We start from the raw sequence: 17,598 nt of genomic DNA, 5'->3' as shown, positions 1-17,598 counted from the left end.
AAATTCCTGAGATAAAACATAGTGTTTGGATGGACACTCTTACATGGTTTAACAATATATTAAATAGCTGGTGCATCTTTGAATAACAACTTTTCCCTACTGAAGCATATTAATCTCTGCGTAATAGGAATATTCCAGCACACACCTAGTATTCTGGGAATTGGTGTCCTGAAATCCCTTTGTTACATTTACTTTTATTCCACTCTTCTTCCTGTGGACAAAATGGCCATTTGCCCTCATATAATTGTTTTTGCCTTTCCAAGAAAGACTCAGTTAAGTCTTTGCCTCCATCCACCTTCCCCAAATCTTTCCCTCCCCCCCGCAGTTAAGCATCACTGACAGGTAACAGCCTTTGCAGCCCGACTGTGTCCCATTCCCCTTCACATCAGTGACCCGCACCTCATCAGGTCTAAGGATTTGGACTCTGCTTCAGGTCATGTTACAGTCAAATAAAAACTCAAATTGGATGACTCCTAGCCACATTTCAAAACCTGTTTGACTGGCATTTCAGGTCTTTTGATCACCTGAAAGTTCTCTTAGTTTTGGTACATTTTACTTGGTTTTTCATAGTCTGATTGCTAATCTATAATTTCAAAATATTTGATAGAGAAAAGAGATTGTAATACTTATGCCACGTTCATCATTTCTGTGATCATCAACAGCAGGAGAGCTAACATTGAGTACTTAGTAAATAAAAGACAATGAAACTCAACATGCAACATGCACTTTCTCCTTCCCCACAAAATGGGGGCACAGTGAATTATCCAAACTGGGAATTCAAAAACTGTTGAGTGAATTAATAGTACTCATTATTCGGAGGCTTAAAAATTAAGCCAAGTCAATGGTAGTGATCAAGTATACTTCCTTTTCCTGCCTGTAGGTAAAATAATTAGGTTGATGATAATTTATCTGGGGCTTACTCACTTGTTAATACAAAAAAAAAAAAAAAAAAAATCTGACCAAAAGGAAGATTCCCCTCCCCACCCTGCAGGAAGTAAAGGTATAGAAACCCAGAGGATTGCTAGAAAAATTTTACTAGTGTTAAGATGATTTTCAAATAACTGGTGAATAGTTGTCAGTAATGGTCTATAAGACATAAATATTCAGTACAGGGGAATCATATCCAGGGTAGAAAACTGGCTTGAATGTCCAAAGGGAAGCAAAGAGAACCAAAGGCAAGGACCTCAAGCACGACAATGAAGTCAAAGGTTCAATCCAAACATGGATATAAGAATCCATTTCAAGCCTTCTCTCTGGGGCCATGAAGTTTGTGCAAGGCTTAGCACCTCTGTCCTAGGTGTTGGCACCTGCATAGAACCAGGATTAGGACAAGAGATAAAACAAAAGGAGCTCACAGAGACCACTTTCCTAGTAGTTGAACTGTTCCTAGGAAATAGACAATATCTTGGACTCTAAGGAGGAATCTTGACGTAACCAGTGGAAACAGCCTGTGTTTCTCTGTCCCCTTAGCTCATAGTCCTGCGTAAAGACACTGCCTGCTACAATATCCGGGTTCTGGGAGTGGAAGGAACCCCAGAGAGAGCCAGTCATCATTGTCTGGTGCATGAATCTTCCACTAGTGCTGTCAGTAAGCGCTTCTATCCTTTGCTTAAACTCCTCAAAATGTTGTCTCCCACATGTTACTCCAGTTATTACTTTAGGCCCAAATCTGCTTATCTCCCTTGCTTTCTAGACAATGGAACCCTTCTAAAGAAATTCGACCCCCATCACTAAATCCCAGCATCTTCTGCTAGAACTCTGATGCTGACTAACACTGTTATTAGCATGAACCTATTCCACGGCATACAGTAAGTAGGTAAACAATGATCGGCAGACTGCCCAACCATATGTTTTCCCCATGGCCAACTTCTCTGTTGTTTAATAATCAAAGTTTCCCCAAATCTTTGAGGACTCCCTTCCCCCTAGTCACTTACACAGTGTCTTTGTCCTCTATCCTCCTCCACTGCCTAGGTGATCTCAGCCCAGCTAGTCCTTCTGTCTGGCTTGTGGGAATCAAGTAAGGAAGCAGGTGTGAGAAATGGGACTACAAACAAAGCGGTCACCAGATCATAAAAGAACTTGAGTTACACCTTACAAACCTGGTCATGGAGCTGTAGGCCAGCAACTTGCAGTTTGCCCATGGTGGGCTGCAGGTGTACAGATAACTCTTTGTATCTGTGCTTAGCGTTGCTAATAGAACGGAGTTGGTTGTTGCTGCTGCCAAGTGATGCTATCTGCTGTCATTAAAAAAAAATGATAAAATTCTCTTTGAGGGGAAGGTGCTTCTTGCCCACCATGTCTGCCTTGAAAACATAAGAGGGCCCAATAAGAAGCCTCACCTGTGGAGTTTTAAAATAGAAGCCTTCCGGGGGCACCTGGGTAGCTGGGTGGTTGAGCGTCTGCCTTTGGCTCAGGTCGTGATCCTGGGTCCTGGGATTGCATCCCGCATCAGGCTCCCTGAAGGGAACCTGCTTCTCTGACTGCTTGAGTCTTTGCCTCTTTCTCTGTGTCTCTCATGAATAAATACATAAAATCTTAAAAAAAATACAAGGGTCCGATCTTCTGATCCTTGGGACTCTAAACAGGAACCTATACGTTAGTCCAAGGGTCTCTATAGCAGACAGTAATAGGGTGTATCCACACATCCCTACCGGAAATGAGACAAGTTTTCATTGCTATTTCTTTGACTACCATATTTGTGTGAAATTCTGTTCAGAGTTTATAGTCTCTCGTGTACTGCCTTACATACACGTAAATCTGGTAACACTTCCTCAAATTGAGACTGTTTTGTCTCTCCTGTGTTAGTACAGAAGGGTATTTTGTGGGTAAGATGTTTCATTCATCCAATACCACAACTGGCTCTCCACGTTGGCCTGCACTGAGCTGGGTGGGTTTTGTGCCATTGCAAATAATCAGGGCACAACGTGCTGTGAGAAAGAGGAAAATGCTACTGCATATGTTTTCAGGCAGGTACTCAAAGAGGTTGCCTCATGCATACAAAAGAGCATCCAAAGGGCAGTGAACAGCAACACACTTCCAGAGGGTGACATCTCGAACAATTTTAGGGACATTGTGAGATATTTTAATGCAGTCGCAATTATTTTAATGGTTATTGTATGGTAGTTTCTACTGACTTGTGTCATTTAAAACTTTTATTTCCTTACATAGTGCTAAGAACAAAAACAAGTTAGGACCAATGTCACTCAAAGAAGGCAGAGCCAGGACAGAAGTACAGCACTGAATGGTAGCCCCACACTATTTTTTAGGTAAATGAAACCTCCCAAACATAGTGTGGTTGAACTACACAACATCATTGGCAGTTGAAACACAATAAAATCAGAGAAGGCAAATAAGTTACCGCAATATCCCACTTCAGAGATGTAGAAGGAGCTAGGACAGTAGTCATATGTGAAAGGAGGGAACAGATTTGAGAGATATTTTGGAAGTGAAAATAAGTAGACAGGGACATTTGACTAAATGGCAGGTGAGGAAGAGAGCACAGATGGAAGCTTTTGGAGGTTTAAGTCTAAGAGAGTGAAAGAAATGAAGCACCATTTTTCAAGTCATAGAACTTTACAGAAGGCATAGGTTTAAGCACTAAGCAGGTGACTCTGGACCTGGTCCACCTGAGACGCCAGTGAGACACCAGAAAAGGCCACTGCCTGGTCCACGGGCATGTTAGGAATGCAGGCACATCTCAATGTCTTCAAACTTTATCAGTCACTGCGGCCATTGAGGAGATTGAACTGAAAGAGCAGCCCAGAGACAACCTAGAAAATGCCCCCTCTCTCTGGCAGGGATAAAGAGAAGCCCGAGCAGCATGAAGCAGCTGGAGGAGAATTAGGATTATCATCTACTCTGTGGTCAAAGATGGAGAGAGTTCCAGAAAATCAACAGTGTTAAATGCAAGAGAACAAAGATAAAGACCGATGGGAATGTTTATTTTCTTTCTGTAATTTTATTTTTATTTCTGTATTTTCTTAGGGCTTAATTTTTCTAATCACTTCAATGTGGAGTTTCCCTAATTCTGATAGATTCTTTCCATAGCATCTTTACTTATGTTAGCTACTTAAAAATATGTTAGGTCATAGTTTTGTTTTGGGCACGTCTTTCAGGCATTTATTTTCTCTTCCTAATAATACCCTGAATAGCTTTGTATGGAAATTAACCATGATGCATTTCTCATGCTCTTCTTGCTTCTCCTCTTTCACCTCCGCCTTCTGCTCCTCACCTGGAGGCTCCCTTTACTTTTAGGAAGGCGGGTAGGTCTGAACAATTTTTCCAGCATTATGGCTCTAGAGCTCCCTCTCCTGTCATTTTTGCAAAGTAATAACAACAACAAAAAATATGACCTCACATTTACTGTAATGCTGCATTTGTTCCTTTTCCTTGTTTAAGAACAAAACAAAACAAAACAAAATGTTTTCTTCCCTTTGCTTCTTTTGTAGCTATTCTGATAAATTTGGTTTTCTCCCAATAGTTTCTCATCACTGTGGGTCTTTTCCCTGGAGAGAAGCTTCATTTGATTAGTTCCGAGTGTCCACGGGGCCCTACTGGTCCAGCACTTTCAAATCTAACTGCAGAGCTTTTGTGGCTTCACTCACAAAATGCCTAGGCTCCCCTCTATGGTGGACCCAATAGGTTTCCAGTGGTAGTCTGGCAATTACTATGGGGCTTTGAGATTTTTTTTTTTAATTTTTGATTTATTTATTCATGAGAGAGAGAGTATTAGTATTAAGAGAGTAACTTAGTATTAGTATTAAGAGAGTAACTTAGTATTAAGATAAGAATCTTGGGGCAACCCAGGTGGCTCAGCGGTTTAGTACCACCTTCAGACCAGGGCCGGATCCTGGAGACCCAGGACTGAGGCCCGCATCAGGCTCCCTGCATGGATCCTGCTTCTCCCTCTGCCTGTGTCTCTCTGCCTCTCTCTCTCTCTATGTCTCTCATGAATAAATAAATAAAATCCTAAAAAAAGAATATACATTAACTAAATACGAATTCTTTGGTAAAGGAGAAGGTAGAGATGATACTTCAGAGAGAAACAGAATTGAAGGAAAGAAGGAACTTCTTTTAGAATTAAGGAGAATATAATATATTTTTTAAGTATAGGAAAGAACTAAGAGAGATGAAATAAAAAGGTAAGTGTTGAATAAAGACTATAGTGCAAAAGAGTAAAATCCAAAATCATTTTTAAAAAGCTTTTTAAAAAGGGATTAGCTCTGAAACATACACACATGCACACACACACACACAAGCACACACACACAAATATCTCCTCCCTTATGATACCAAATTATCATCACACTTTTTTTTGAAGAAATCCTCCAATGGGGAGCCAACTACTCCAGACAGGACTAGCTTTATTGAGAGATCTTTGCTTTATTGATTGGAAGACTTTCATTTCCTGCATTTTTTCATGTGAAATTTACTCCCTCTTTCTCAGTGCCAGCCATGGAAAAGAAATTAACATCTGTCCACATGATGGTTTGCCTGGAGAAATGTGAGATTTTGTGGAAAAAGAGTAAAGATGAGTTCCTTTTGTCCAGTGCCAATGACATGTTGTAATGAGTGGCCACTGTTCCACATGTTAGACAGATGCATTAGAGGAAGAAAGTGTGCAGGGATGTAAAGGTTGACAGAGGAAAAGGGTTAGAGTGCAGACTGATGCTAGATGAGCTGATCCACTCCAGTGGAACTGGGTATTATCTGAAAAATGTGTTTGTTTGAGACCAAGATCCATTTTGTGACAGCTGGAAGCTGAAGCTTGAGGGCAACTTAGTCAGTTCTACCCAAAAGCCCATTTGGTCTGCAGCCAAATTCAGCTCTTAGGAATATGGCAGTGCCTACAATTAATATTCTTTCTTCTGTTTATTGAGCATTGTATTCAGTCACAAAGCCTTAGCCTTTAGGGAGTAAAGAGAATAAACAAATGAGCAAGATTAGGCTTTTATTAAACCAAAAATTGCATGGCTCAGCTGAATAAGCACCAGTTTATACTTACTACTTACTAATGAGATAACATTTCAGGCCAAGGAATGCATTTTGGTTACAAGGAAATTGTACCTGATAAGTTAACACCAAAGCTTTTGAAAATATAAAGATTCCATATCCCTCTAGATGCTGGTGACGTTAGTTCTGTATTTTGAAACTAACACAGATCCCAAGGGATGATCGGTGGGAAAGTAGGGACTTAATCCTGGATTTAATCGTGGAATCTGAAGTTTTTCCACCAAAAAAAGATTATGGGTAATATTTTGAGCAAGAAAGCATACTTAATTTATTATATGAGGCATCTCCCGATACTCTTCCTATAGAACAATGAGGCACACAAGCAAAAAAAAAAAAAAAAAAAAGGAAAATCAGAAAGACAGCTGGGCTAAAATCAAGAAAACACAAATATGCAGAGTAGAAACACAGAGTGATATTCACAGCTGAAGCCATACTCCAGGCAGTTTGGGGAATTGAGGCAGAAAGTGGTAGTTGACAGCTAAGCTATTGTCACTGAAAGAAAGAGGGAAAATGTATACTGTATGATGACTAGAATAGATTACTCATTGACTCTCCTGGGAGAAAAATCTAATTTTCTGTGCTATCAATGTTAGATTTCACCTTATGACTTGTTTAAGCCAATGCAATATGAGCAAAAGTGATATGACTTTTTGTAGAAGCTTTAGAAGTCAGTGACCAGTTTCTCCATATTCCCTTGACCAAGAAAGAGAAAATCCCATCTGTCTATGCCTCAAAATGAAAGAAATAATGAAACACAGCCACAGCATCCAAAGCATACATTAGCATACATGAGAAATGAAACTTTTTTTTAAATGCCACAGAGGTAGTGGGGTCATTAGTCATTGAAATATTACCTACTTTATTCTGATTAATGCCTGGACCTGAGAAGGACAGAAAGTGATGGGAGAGGAAGGGTGCATTATTGCATACTTCTCATAGTTCTAGTTTTTAGGTAGCTACAAGGCCACAGAGAGGACAGCTAGAGACGCACAATGAAATACTGAAACAGATGTCTCCTGGCTCAGTGACCAATCTGCCATATCCCTAATATTGCCTTAGCATTACCATGTCCAATCACATTGTAACAGTGTGTGTGTGTGTGTGTGTGTGTGTGTGTGTGGACTGCAGGCTAAGGTTTTTGTAAGCGGGGAAAAAAATGAGCATAAACAGAGAGAAAAAGTGAAAATGAAACAAAACAATATCCTACTCAAAAATGAGCCAGCAAATCCAAATCCCCAAATTCATGATGAAAATCTTGTGCTAAAATTACAACCATCACATCCAACACACAGAAGGGGAATTGACTCCAGATGGAATGACAATTTTTTGAGTTATAGAAGACTGCTTCAGGAGAAAAGTTTTTATTTTTTTAAATCAGTTTTCAAAAACCAAGGAATTGTAAAACAAAAACAGAGAGAAATAAAAACTCCAATTTTATAGGTAGATTCTAGAAAGAACAAGTCAAATATACAGAGAATAGAAAAAAGTCATTATTAAAAAATTAGTCACAGTATACTATAAACATAGTATGTTAGAAGATAATATTTAAAATATCACTCAGAATGTAATAGCAAGACCAATACCAAAAAAAAAAAAAAAAAGAACCAGCATATAAGAGAGATCAATAGATTAAAGGCTTGAAGATGCATCAAAAGAAATTCTAAAAGGTTGGGAAAAAAGGAATGACAAAGAAGAATATTTGAAGAAATAATAGGATTTAAGATGCAAATCAAACTTAAAATGCCCTTTGAGAATCTAACAGAAAAATGAAAGATAAACTCAAATCAAGATGTTTTACTGAAACTCTAGAAATCTTAAGATTCTAGGATAACAGAAGTAATACCAATATAAGGACCTCTAAAACTCCACACCCCCATAACAATCTATGAAAATGCTGGTAAAAATTAAAAAAACAAACTTTTTCAAAACTCTGAAAATTAACCCAAGGCTTGGTAAGAACAGCAAGCTTTGTATCATTTTAATGAGCTCTGTTCCCATTGTCCTCTCCTTATATCTATGAGAACCTTAAGAACTAACAATCTGGCAACCATGGAAGCTATGATAAAGAGAAGCCCACCAATCACTGGGAAGAGTGAAAGGGTGTTCAGATTCCCAGAAATCCAGAACTAGTGAATCATCACTATTTGGTTTATCTCATACATAGGATTACTCTTTATTTGACCTGATTCAGAGCATGTTTAGTAAGAAAAACCCTATGTATAGGGAGTTTGTGAAATCAATGAGCTGCAACTGTTTAACATTGATTGCTGTTGCCTCAGACAGCAACATAAGTTGGGGAAAATAAGAAGCTGGTTAAAAACTTAAAAAGAAAATGTAGGGAAGAAGATATCCATCAAGAACTTGAAAATCTCCAGCATATTCTTGAGGATCTAGAATAGTGTGCATATGTGTAGAGCTGGACACAAGCAAAGATTTGAGAAGGCCTTGACTGCTCATCTCTGACTGATGTTGAGTCTTTGCAAAAGCAAGAAGTGACAGTAACTATAAGGTTGCAAAGGACATTGAAAGGGGATTGAAATCTTGCTCTGATACATACATGGGTCTTTGGCAAAGGAAGGGAGACTTGCTGATTCAAGATGTTTAAAGAAATCTCTGTAAAAACTAGCTGGGGCTAGTTTTTACACCTGGATGGCACTGTCAGTTAAGCATCAGATTCTTGGTTTCAGTGGGGTCTGATCTCAGGCTCTGCAATTGGCAGAAAGTCTGATTTACTATTTCTCCCTTTCCCTCCCTCTCCCCTCTGTATTCTCTCTCTCATTGAAACAGATAGATAAATCTTCCAAAAAAAAAAAAAATCCACACACAAAACTGGCTGATTTATTAAGTTAATGGAGAACAGACTTCAATGACTGCACATGATAAAGAATACAAACTTTAAAGAAATACTCCACAATAAGTCAGTCACCATAGAATACCATTAAAAAGCTACCCCCCCAAAGGTTATTTGTCTACCTATCTATTAAATATTATTTTTTTCTTGTTCTGAGAGTATTCAAGATCCACTCTCCTGAAGGTTACTTCAAGTATGCCCTACAATAACATTTTACAATGTATACAAGTGATGAGTCATATATTGTACACTTGAAACTAATGAATGATGTATGTCAATCATACCTGAATTAAAAAAAATAGAAATAGAAAGAAAAGAAAGAATTATTCCAGTTAAGTCAGCAAACAAAACACATCAATAAGCAGCAGTACAAGAAAACTTGCAGGTGCTACCTGCAAAAACTTTCCAGGGTGCCTCCTTATGTTATTTAAAATGTCTAGTTTTCAACTAACAGCTATGAGAGACATACACAAAAAGACTAGAAAATATGACTCATAAAAGAAAAAGAGTAAAACAGTAGCTAGAAAAAGTGAGCCCAGATATCATACTTAATAAAAAAATATTTTAAGACATCATGTATAAATATATTCAGGGAACTATAGGAATCTCTTAAAATAATTAAATGGAGTCTCACAACAATGTTTCACAAAAGAGAGATTATAAATAGTGGTATAGAAATTACAAAAATAATAAAGTAGAAGAGGGGTGCCTGGGTGGCTCAGTCAGTTAAGTGCCTGCCTTTGGCTCAGGTCATGATTCCAGAGTTCTGGGATCAAGCTCCACATGGAACTACTCACTCATTGGGGAGTCTGCTTCTTCCTCTGCCCCCACTCCTGCTCATGCTCTCTCTCTCTCTCTCCCCCCTCCCTCTTTTGAGCTCTTATACTATTACTCATAAATAAATAAATAAATAAATAAATAAATAAATAAATAAATAAATAAAATATTTTTAAAAAAGAGAATAAAGTAGAAGATATGTCATTGAAAAATGCAACAACTGAAATGATAATCTCACTGGAGGACCTCAACAAGAGATTTCAGTAGGTAGTAGGAAAAAGCAAGGAACCTGAAATAGTTCAGTTGTCTGGTTTGAAGAACAGAAACAAAAAAGAATGAATAAAAATAAACAGAGCCTCAGAAAACCTGCAGAACACCGTATATCCTACTGATCTATGCATAACTGAAGCCCCAGAAGAAGAGGGAGAAAATGAAGCAAAAAGAGCATTTGTGGAAATAACAACTGAAAAACTCACCAAATTTTTTGAAAATATTAATTTACATATGGAAGAAGCTCAATGAACCCCACATAAGATAAACAGATTCCAATATCACATCCAGGAAGTGGGAAGCTTTACATATAACTGCAACTTTCTATTCTTTTAAATAATTCTTCTAAAATAAATCCTGTAAAATATGATTTGATATTATTTGATACATTTGATAAATTTAGGTGGTGGGTATACATACCTGCTGTCAATGATTAATGTCCTTACATACTTAAAGTTGCTGGTTCAGATTGAAACCTTAATATATATTATTCTCTCCTTTCTCTTTTCAAATGACAGATACTTTATTCTCCCTTAGTAGAACAGCAACAAGGAAGCTCTGGTAATTTCTTACCTTTATATAATTCTCTTTGTTGACAATAATAACACAAGATCAACCAAAAAATCCTCCTAGTGAATAATTTGCTTCTCTTACTCCCAAACAAGGAAGCAATAGCAACAATGCTAGATTCTTTAATTTCAACCAAAATGAAAACAACAACAAACACAAAATGTATAATGTATGATCATTGTTGTCAGAGTAACTTTCTAAGCTCCTTTTTTAGACAATATCCTTAAAATTCTTAAGGAATTTTCAACTCTATTTCTTCAGCTATATGATTTCATCTGTTACTGTATGGCATAAGAATAATGCCATTTTCCTGAAGTCTAGGTTTGTTTTGCCTGGAGTAGCCAAGCAGTTCTCTTAGCATTGTGGCCTGTACAAGTTGGGCATAGAATTCAAAACAGCCAGTGTTGCAGAATGGTCTTAACATTTGTATATGAGTTTTGACATTCAGATACATTGATACTCATCTTGAAAAATGCCTGGTAACAAACAAGACCAGGCAATGCCATGTAGACTCCTAAGAGCTGCAAAATGCCAATTTCTTGGGCTTCAGCTGGGATATGAAGCTACAGATGGATAAAGTCTATGGAGACAGAGGAACTTGTTCAGTCTCGCTTTAGAACAAACTAAAAACAAAAGAAAACAAACAGGTGTGTATCTATTATATTTACCTGTCCTCATAACATAACTGCCCTTCTATAACTCCTGAGTCCCAGAAAATTGCCACTCCTTTTTCAAGGTGCAACTCTTACATAGGCTACTCCTAGTTTACCTAGACAGTATCACTGCTGCCTTTTTTTTTTTTTTATGCATTTATAGCATGATATACTCACCTACAGTCCTTTAAAAGTGACTAACCCAACCTTCAGGAAAGAGAAGAGGAAGCCTATGTGACCCCATCACACAATTAGAGTTCATACTTGAAAGAATTTACCTAATCAAAATGAAATTCAGGACTTGTAGACTTTTTGCTTGGTGTTTGTGTGTGTGTGGTGGGGTGTTGGGAGAGGATGTAAGAATATTGTCCTTATTTTGGAGTCATGAACCTGAATATGACGGCCCAAGAAAACTGGCAGCCATCTTTTCAATACTAAAAGAGCCAATCGGAAGCAGCAAAGCCAAGGGACTAGTTCTGGTCATGTGGTTTGAGCTTGGAATTCAGCCTTCCTTGAAAGCTCTGAACTAGAAGCCAAAATACAGGTTTAATTGATTATTTGTTGAATTTTGTTTTCTGTTACATGCAGTACAGAGTCCTAATTGCTAGGGTCTCACTGGGGCATTGATTTTATCTTAGAGAAATGGAATTAACTGAAAAAAAAATTTAAGTGAAGAGTAACAAGAATGTGTGCTTTAGAAAGACAGCTTTAACTACTTGTGTGGACAAGATGGCATAGACTCATTATTCTTTATTTCTCCCTTCTAAGTACAACTATAAACTCTGAAAATAAGACAGCAGGACACCATAGGAGGACTCTAAAAAGTGGAAAGAGGAAGACAGACTGGCTAGGGACCACAGGACTAGAGGAACAATGCTGTGCTCCAACATCTTTCAATTCCCACTCCATTCTCCACACCAAGCAGCAGATCAAGAGCTAGTGTCTCTTGAATCCCAAACTGTAGGAGAAAGCAGCCCAGGTAGATCCCTTCCTTCCCTGATTGAACTGGAATCTTGTAAACAAGAAGCCAAGGGGAGTCCACTCTGCTCCTAGGGGCTGGAGTCCCTTTCCCCCTCCCTCCCCTTCAGAGACACTGGGCAGCCAGCCCAGGTGGCCAGAAGCTCAGGCAGGGATTAAACAAGAACCCGCAGACAACCAGAGGCAAGAGAAAACACTCTCTCAAGGCCTAGAAAACAGGGAAGTCCAGCCTGGGGAAGAATTTTCTGCTTCACATATGGCACCAGCACGGATCAGCAAAAGACCCAGTGCTACCAGGCAAACAAAGCAGATCAAAAATAGCATCTCAAAGGCTTTGAAAATTAAGTTGTCATTAAAGCTGTAGCTCAAAAAAGTAGGTCAGTATCTGCTTGCTAAAAATAAGAAAGGTGATTGCTTGCTAAAATAAAAGATTTTACTAGGATCCAGATTTTTGCAACATAATAGCCAAAATGTTCTGGTTATAATTAAAAAAAAAAAAGTATTTGTCATACCAGAACTGGGGAAAACACAGCTTGAATGAAAAAAAAAAAAAAAAAAAGATACAACACAGGTGACACAGATGTTAGAATTATTTGACAAATATTCTAAAGTAGTCATCATAAAATTGCTTCATTGTGCAACTACAAATATCCTTGAAACTGATTATAAAATAGATAACCTCACTAAAAAATAGAAAATATAACAAAATTAGAGTTACAGAACTAAAAAATACAATAACCAAAATTTAAAAAGTCACTGGAGGACTCAGTAGCAGAATAAACACTATATAAGAAAGAACCAGTAAACCTGAATATAGGATAGAAGGACATCTTTGTCTATAGCTTAGACACCAACAAGACTAGAAGAGTTGGTTGGAGGATGGTGGTCTGAGAGGAAGTAGTGGCAATGAAGAAGAAGTAGATTTTTGAAGTGGTTTGGATGGAGTATAAATAAAACTTGGTGATTTACTTGGACGTGGTATAAGAAAAAGAAGAAAATGAAGGTGAATATCAACAGAGTGAATGTTGTTATAATGCCAGAGGAAAGAGAATAGATTTTGAAGGATAAAAAAGAAATCATTAGTACAGTTTTGTATATCCTTCAATTGAGGAGTCATTGAGCAAGACAATTTGATATCTCAGCCTCTCATGTTATCATATAGTAATCAACTGATCTCTTCATGGAATCAAGAGAAACTAGCTCAGCACCTAGCATTAGGGAGGCATTAGCAAATTTTGTGAGTGATGCAATGAATGAGCAAATAAGTTGACCTCCTCTAAGTTCTAAGAACATTTTCCTCTAGCATAGACTACCTTAGACAGACAAATTCACATAATTGCCACACCTCTACAGATCATCTAGACTGCTGGGATATCAAGAGTCCACAGGTAAATAAGCTTGATGGACACACACAGGGTGGTTTTACAGATCCCACGATGAAACCTAAGTTCAACCATTGTAGATCTATCATTTAAATCTAGACACCAGGGACGCCTGGCTGGCTCAGTGGTTGAGTGTCTGCCTTTAGCTCAGGGTGTGATTCTGGAGTCCTGGGATCGAGTTCTGCATCAGGCTCCCCGGAGGGAGCCTGCTTCTCCCTCTGCCTGTGTCTCTACCTCTTTCTCTCTCTCTCTCTCCCTCTCTCTCTCTGTGTCTCTCATGAATAAATAAATAAAATCTTAAAAAATAAAAAAATAAATCTAGACACCACAGGCTATAGAATGACCTTATTTTATGTCTTTTTAAAAATTTTTAACATCTGAAAACACTTTAACACTTGAAAGAATACTTTGTATATGTGACTAAATGAAGTCATCAAAGTTTAGCAATTGCATATCATACTTTATTTCATATTGTTTCTATTTTCTTCAAAATGAACAACTTAAGAAGATAGATAATGGAACTATGAGAAAAGTGTACCAAATTCTAAAATGTTAACTGATCTGGTACCCTTTGCTGTACCGTAATTCACTTCAATTAGATATACTGAGACACTTGCATGATCTCCACTGCTGCCCCAGAGCCAAGGATGAATCCTTAGATCATAAATTCTAGAATTTTTGCCCTACAAATCAGCACGATATTAGTCTTCTACTAGACCTAGCTTTCAGGGAGTCCATGCCACTGTCTCACATAGCACCTTTAGGAAGAAACTATTTATTTCTTTTGTTCCTCATTCTTATAAATATCCCACTGAGGAGACTCAAACTCCATTTTTCCTGGAGCGCTTGAGTATTCTTTTCCTTTACATGGCACACAAAAGACAGCCCTAATTTGTACTCCAGCTAGCTCCAGAAGGACACAGCTTCCAGCCAGCCTTATTGCAAGATGGGTATTGACCTCAGTCTACACTGCCACTGTATCTACCCTGCCCTTCTGAAGTTAGAGCCCACCCTGGTGTCCATGCTGACAATAATTGTCTGTGATACATTCTAATTGTCAGAACACATTCCTAGTGTTTTACTCTTTCTACCACTGGTCTAAAGACTTTTTTAGTCTTCCTTTGGCACCTCCTGCTTCAAGAATGTCCCTCAGCTCCTCTGGAAGGGGAACCTAAGCTACCTCCTAAAGGAGACATTTTTCCACAAACCAGCAGGTCTATTTGTGTTGGTCATTTTAGAAGCTATTATCCTATGAGGCATTTGGAGAAAAATGTGTTCCAGAAATATAGCCTAGAGTAAAAATGTGATTTTGTCCACATTAAGGTTTTGAAAAGAGGGGTCATGTCTGGAAACAGTGTTTTGTAAGCTGTACTCAGATTCTTGATACATCTATCCATTTTTCTCAACTACTTGAACAGAAAGAAAAAAAAAAGGAAGCTTTGAGAGGCTTTTCTAAATCATTATAATTATTAAAATTTAAAACTTTCACATTTATAATTTAATGTAGTTAAAATACCATGCATATTCATGGTGCTATTTGATATTCATATTAAAAAAAGGATGTAAGTAAAACAAATAAGAGTAATAATGACTCATTTTTATTCTCTTCATTAAAGAACCAGAGTTCATGGCTGCTTTATATAGATTTACAACCTGTTCTAGATGTAGAATAGCTCATTTTTTAAATCATTTTTTCCAGTTTTTAAAAATATTAATATTGCTAAATTATAATCTCAGGATTAAAAACTTATAAAAATAAAGGCTGCATCTGAACCATGTTACAAATTAACTGACTTATAATATCAAGCAAAATAACTTGTTCATCAAAGGAATCTTACTATTCTCAAGACTGCATTATTTATGTGTTTATGAGTACAGAAATGTTCAGTAACAAAAAACAAGTTTATGAATAACCAAAAAAACTACATTTGGTTATACACATATAATTTAGAGAGAATTATATTAATCCACACATAATAGAGGAGAAAAGATTATAGTTTTTTGACTTATGCTAGTATTTTTTTACATTCTGACTTCTAGAGCCGAGACTTAAAATCTAGCCTTATTATCTTAGTCTGCTGCTTCTCCATCTCACAGTGAAGATTAAATGTACGTCAAAATGAATAATCCAATTCAGAAATATTCTAAATAAATATTAGAGTGATAAGAACAGTGTTACTCAAATTATATGTAAGGGAAAAGATATTCCAGGATATCTTTCTATATTGCAATCATTTCTGTAGCTTTCCAAAATTCCAAAAATTATATAAAGTTATTTTAAAATTGACTGCTGCTCTAGTTTGAATGTTGCTCTCTCAAAATTCATGTTGAAAGCTTAATGCCCAATGTGATGGAATTAGGAGGTGGAGCCTTTGGGAGGTACTTAAATCAGGAGGGTGGAGTTCTCATGAATGGAATTAGAGCTTTTATGTAAAAGAGACCCCACAGAGTTCTCCAGCCTGTTTGCCATTGGAGGATACATTAAGTCTACAACCAGGAAGATGGCCCTCATCCAACCATGATGACTTCTTTTTTTCTTTTCTTTCTTTTAATTTAATTTAATTTTTTTTCATGATGACTTCTTGATCTTGGACTTCCAGGCTCCAGAACTGTGAGAAACAAATTTCTGTTGCTTATAAGCTACCCAGTCTGTGGTATTTTGTTACCCCAGCCCAAACAGACTAAGACAACAGTCACAATTAAGTGCAGAATTCAGTAGAAGGCACATCTGAAATTTCAATCAAATGATTAGGCTCTTTTGAAAGTATATTTTCTTAAGTTATCAGCCAATATTGGTAGGAATATGGAAACAAGGACTTTGAAAATATGAGTAGGCTTAATTTCTGCAGTAGTGTTTGAGGTATTCTAGGGTGAGAGCACAAAAAGAGAAGCTATATGCAAATTATTTAATATTATAGCATGTTAAGCATCAAAATTAGAAATACCTCAAAGAAACAAACAAACAAACAAACAAAAAACCCCATACAATGTTTGGTAATGATAATCATATCTCATAGGTTATTTATTTCTGTTTTCTCTATGTGTTTAAATGCTCTGAATAATCTAGATACAATCTGGAGGATTTCATCTTCAGCCCTCAAAAACAAAGGCAGTTTCAAATTTTGATTGCTAGAATGTCAATTTTGTTAGTGGTTGCTTTTCAAGGTAGAGTATCTTTAATATATATAAAAATACCAGTTACATACATGCTTCATTTTGTTACATGGTCAAACTGTTTGACAGTTAAGTTTAAATTTAGGAACAAACTTGAACTTCAGAAATGCTAAGTACTGAACAGCAAAAGCTATTTCCAATCTTGCAACATGGATTTTCTGTCAAACACTTTTGTGTTTAAATGGTTTAAGAATCTGAAAAATCTATTTTAATCAGATGAAATAAATAGACTGAAACTCCATTTAAAATGAAGTATTTATATTATTAAAATAGTGACAAAAATAAATATAATAAAAATTAAATAGTGACATTAATTATCAATGGAAAGATAATTTTTAATGAATGTATTGTGTGTATAAATTCAGAGAATGATGTTAAGCACTATGGTGAAAAATAGAATATTTCAATGGTTGAAGAAATGAGAATCTCTACAATTAATTGGTGACGGTTGTTAACATAGGATTTTAAATTTCAAAGAGAATTTCTGCTTGAAGATGGGGGGATTGACCTCATACATATATTTTCTTTCCTTACTGGGATCCAGTGAAAATCTAAGTACAAAAAAAAAAAGTCAACTGGCCATAAGTCTCCAACAAATAAGAGATTGGTAAAGAACTGTCAGGGTGCAAGAAATTTCAACAAATCTTGGAAGGCAGCAGGTCTACAGGAATGCAGCAATTATTGCCCCAGGATGGAGGAAGTGGCTATGTGGGACACAAGTGAGAAGTGAGACAGTGCTCCCAGTGAAACCACACAGGGATGTGGGACTGAAAAAGAGCCTAGCTGAGGAGAGTGTGAGGAAGCCATGTGGCTAAACTCACAATGGTACAGAAGCAGGGGGTGCACACCATACATGGAACTGGAAATAGTCCCTACCTATTTCCCCTACTCCTGTCTCAGATTCTGAGTCAGCACCCAGGCCTCTAGCCCT

General features: G+C 37.2%; 1 protein-coding gene and 1 long non-coding RNA gene across 12 annotated transcripts in view; one reads left to right on the top strand and one right to left on the bottom strand.

Moving 5' to 3' along the window:
* Positions 1-17,598, bottom strand: part of NRG3 (neuregulin 3) — a 1,055,421-nt gene that overhangs the window by 207,001 nt on the left and 830,822 nt on the right. The window lies entirely within an intron of this gene.
* The window catches only part of LOC144312473 (uncharacterized), a 66,781-nt gene that overhangs the window by 4,831 nt on the left and 44,352 nt on the right, over positions 1-17,598 (top strand). For all 4 annotated transcript variants that reach the window (XR_013377961.1, XR_013377959.1, XR_013377958.1 and 1 more), the window contains exons 2-3: positions 1,471-1,588; positions 1,694-1,808. This is a non-coding gene — a long non-coding RNA (uncharacterized LOC144312473). The remainder of the gene's footprint in view (positions 1-1,470; positions 1,589-1,693; positions 1,809-17,598) is intronic.

Source organism: Canis aureus, chromosome 4 (genome assembly GCF_053574225.1).
Source record: "Canis aureus isolate CA01 chromosome 4, VMU_Caureus_v.1.0, whole genome shotgun sequence".
Lineage (NCBI taxonomy): Eukaryota > Metazoa > Chordata > Mammalia > Carnivora > Canidae > Canis > Canis aureus.
This window is presented reverse-complemented; position numbering and strand designations above follow the sequence as displayed.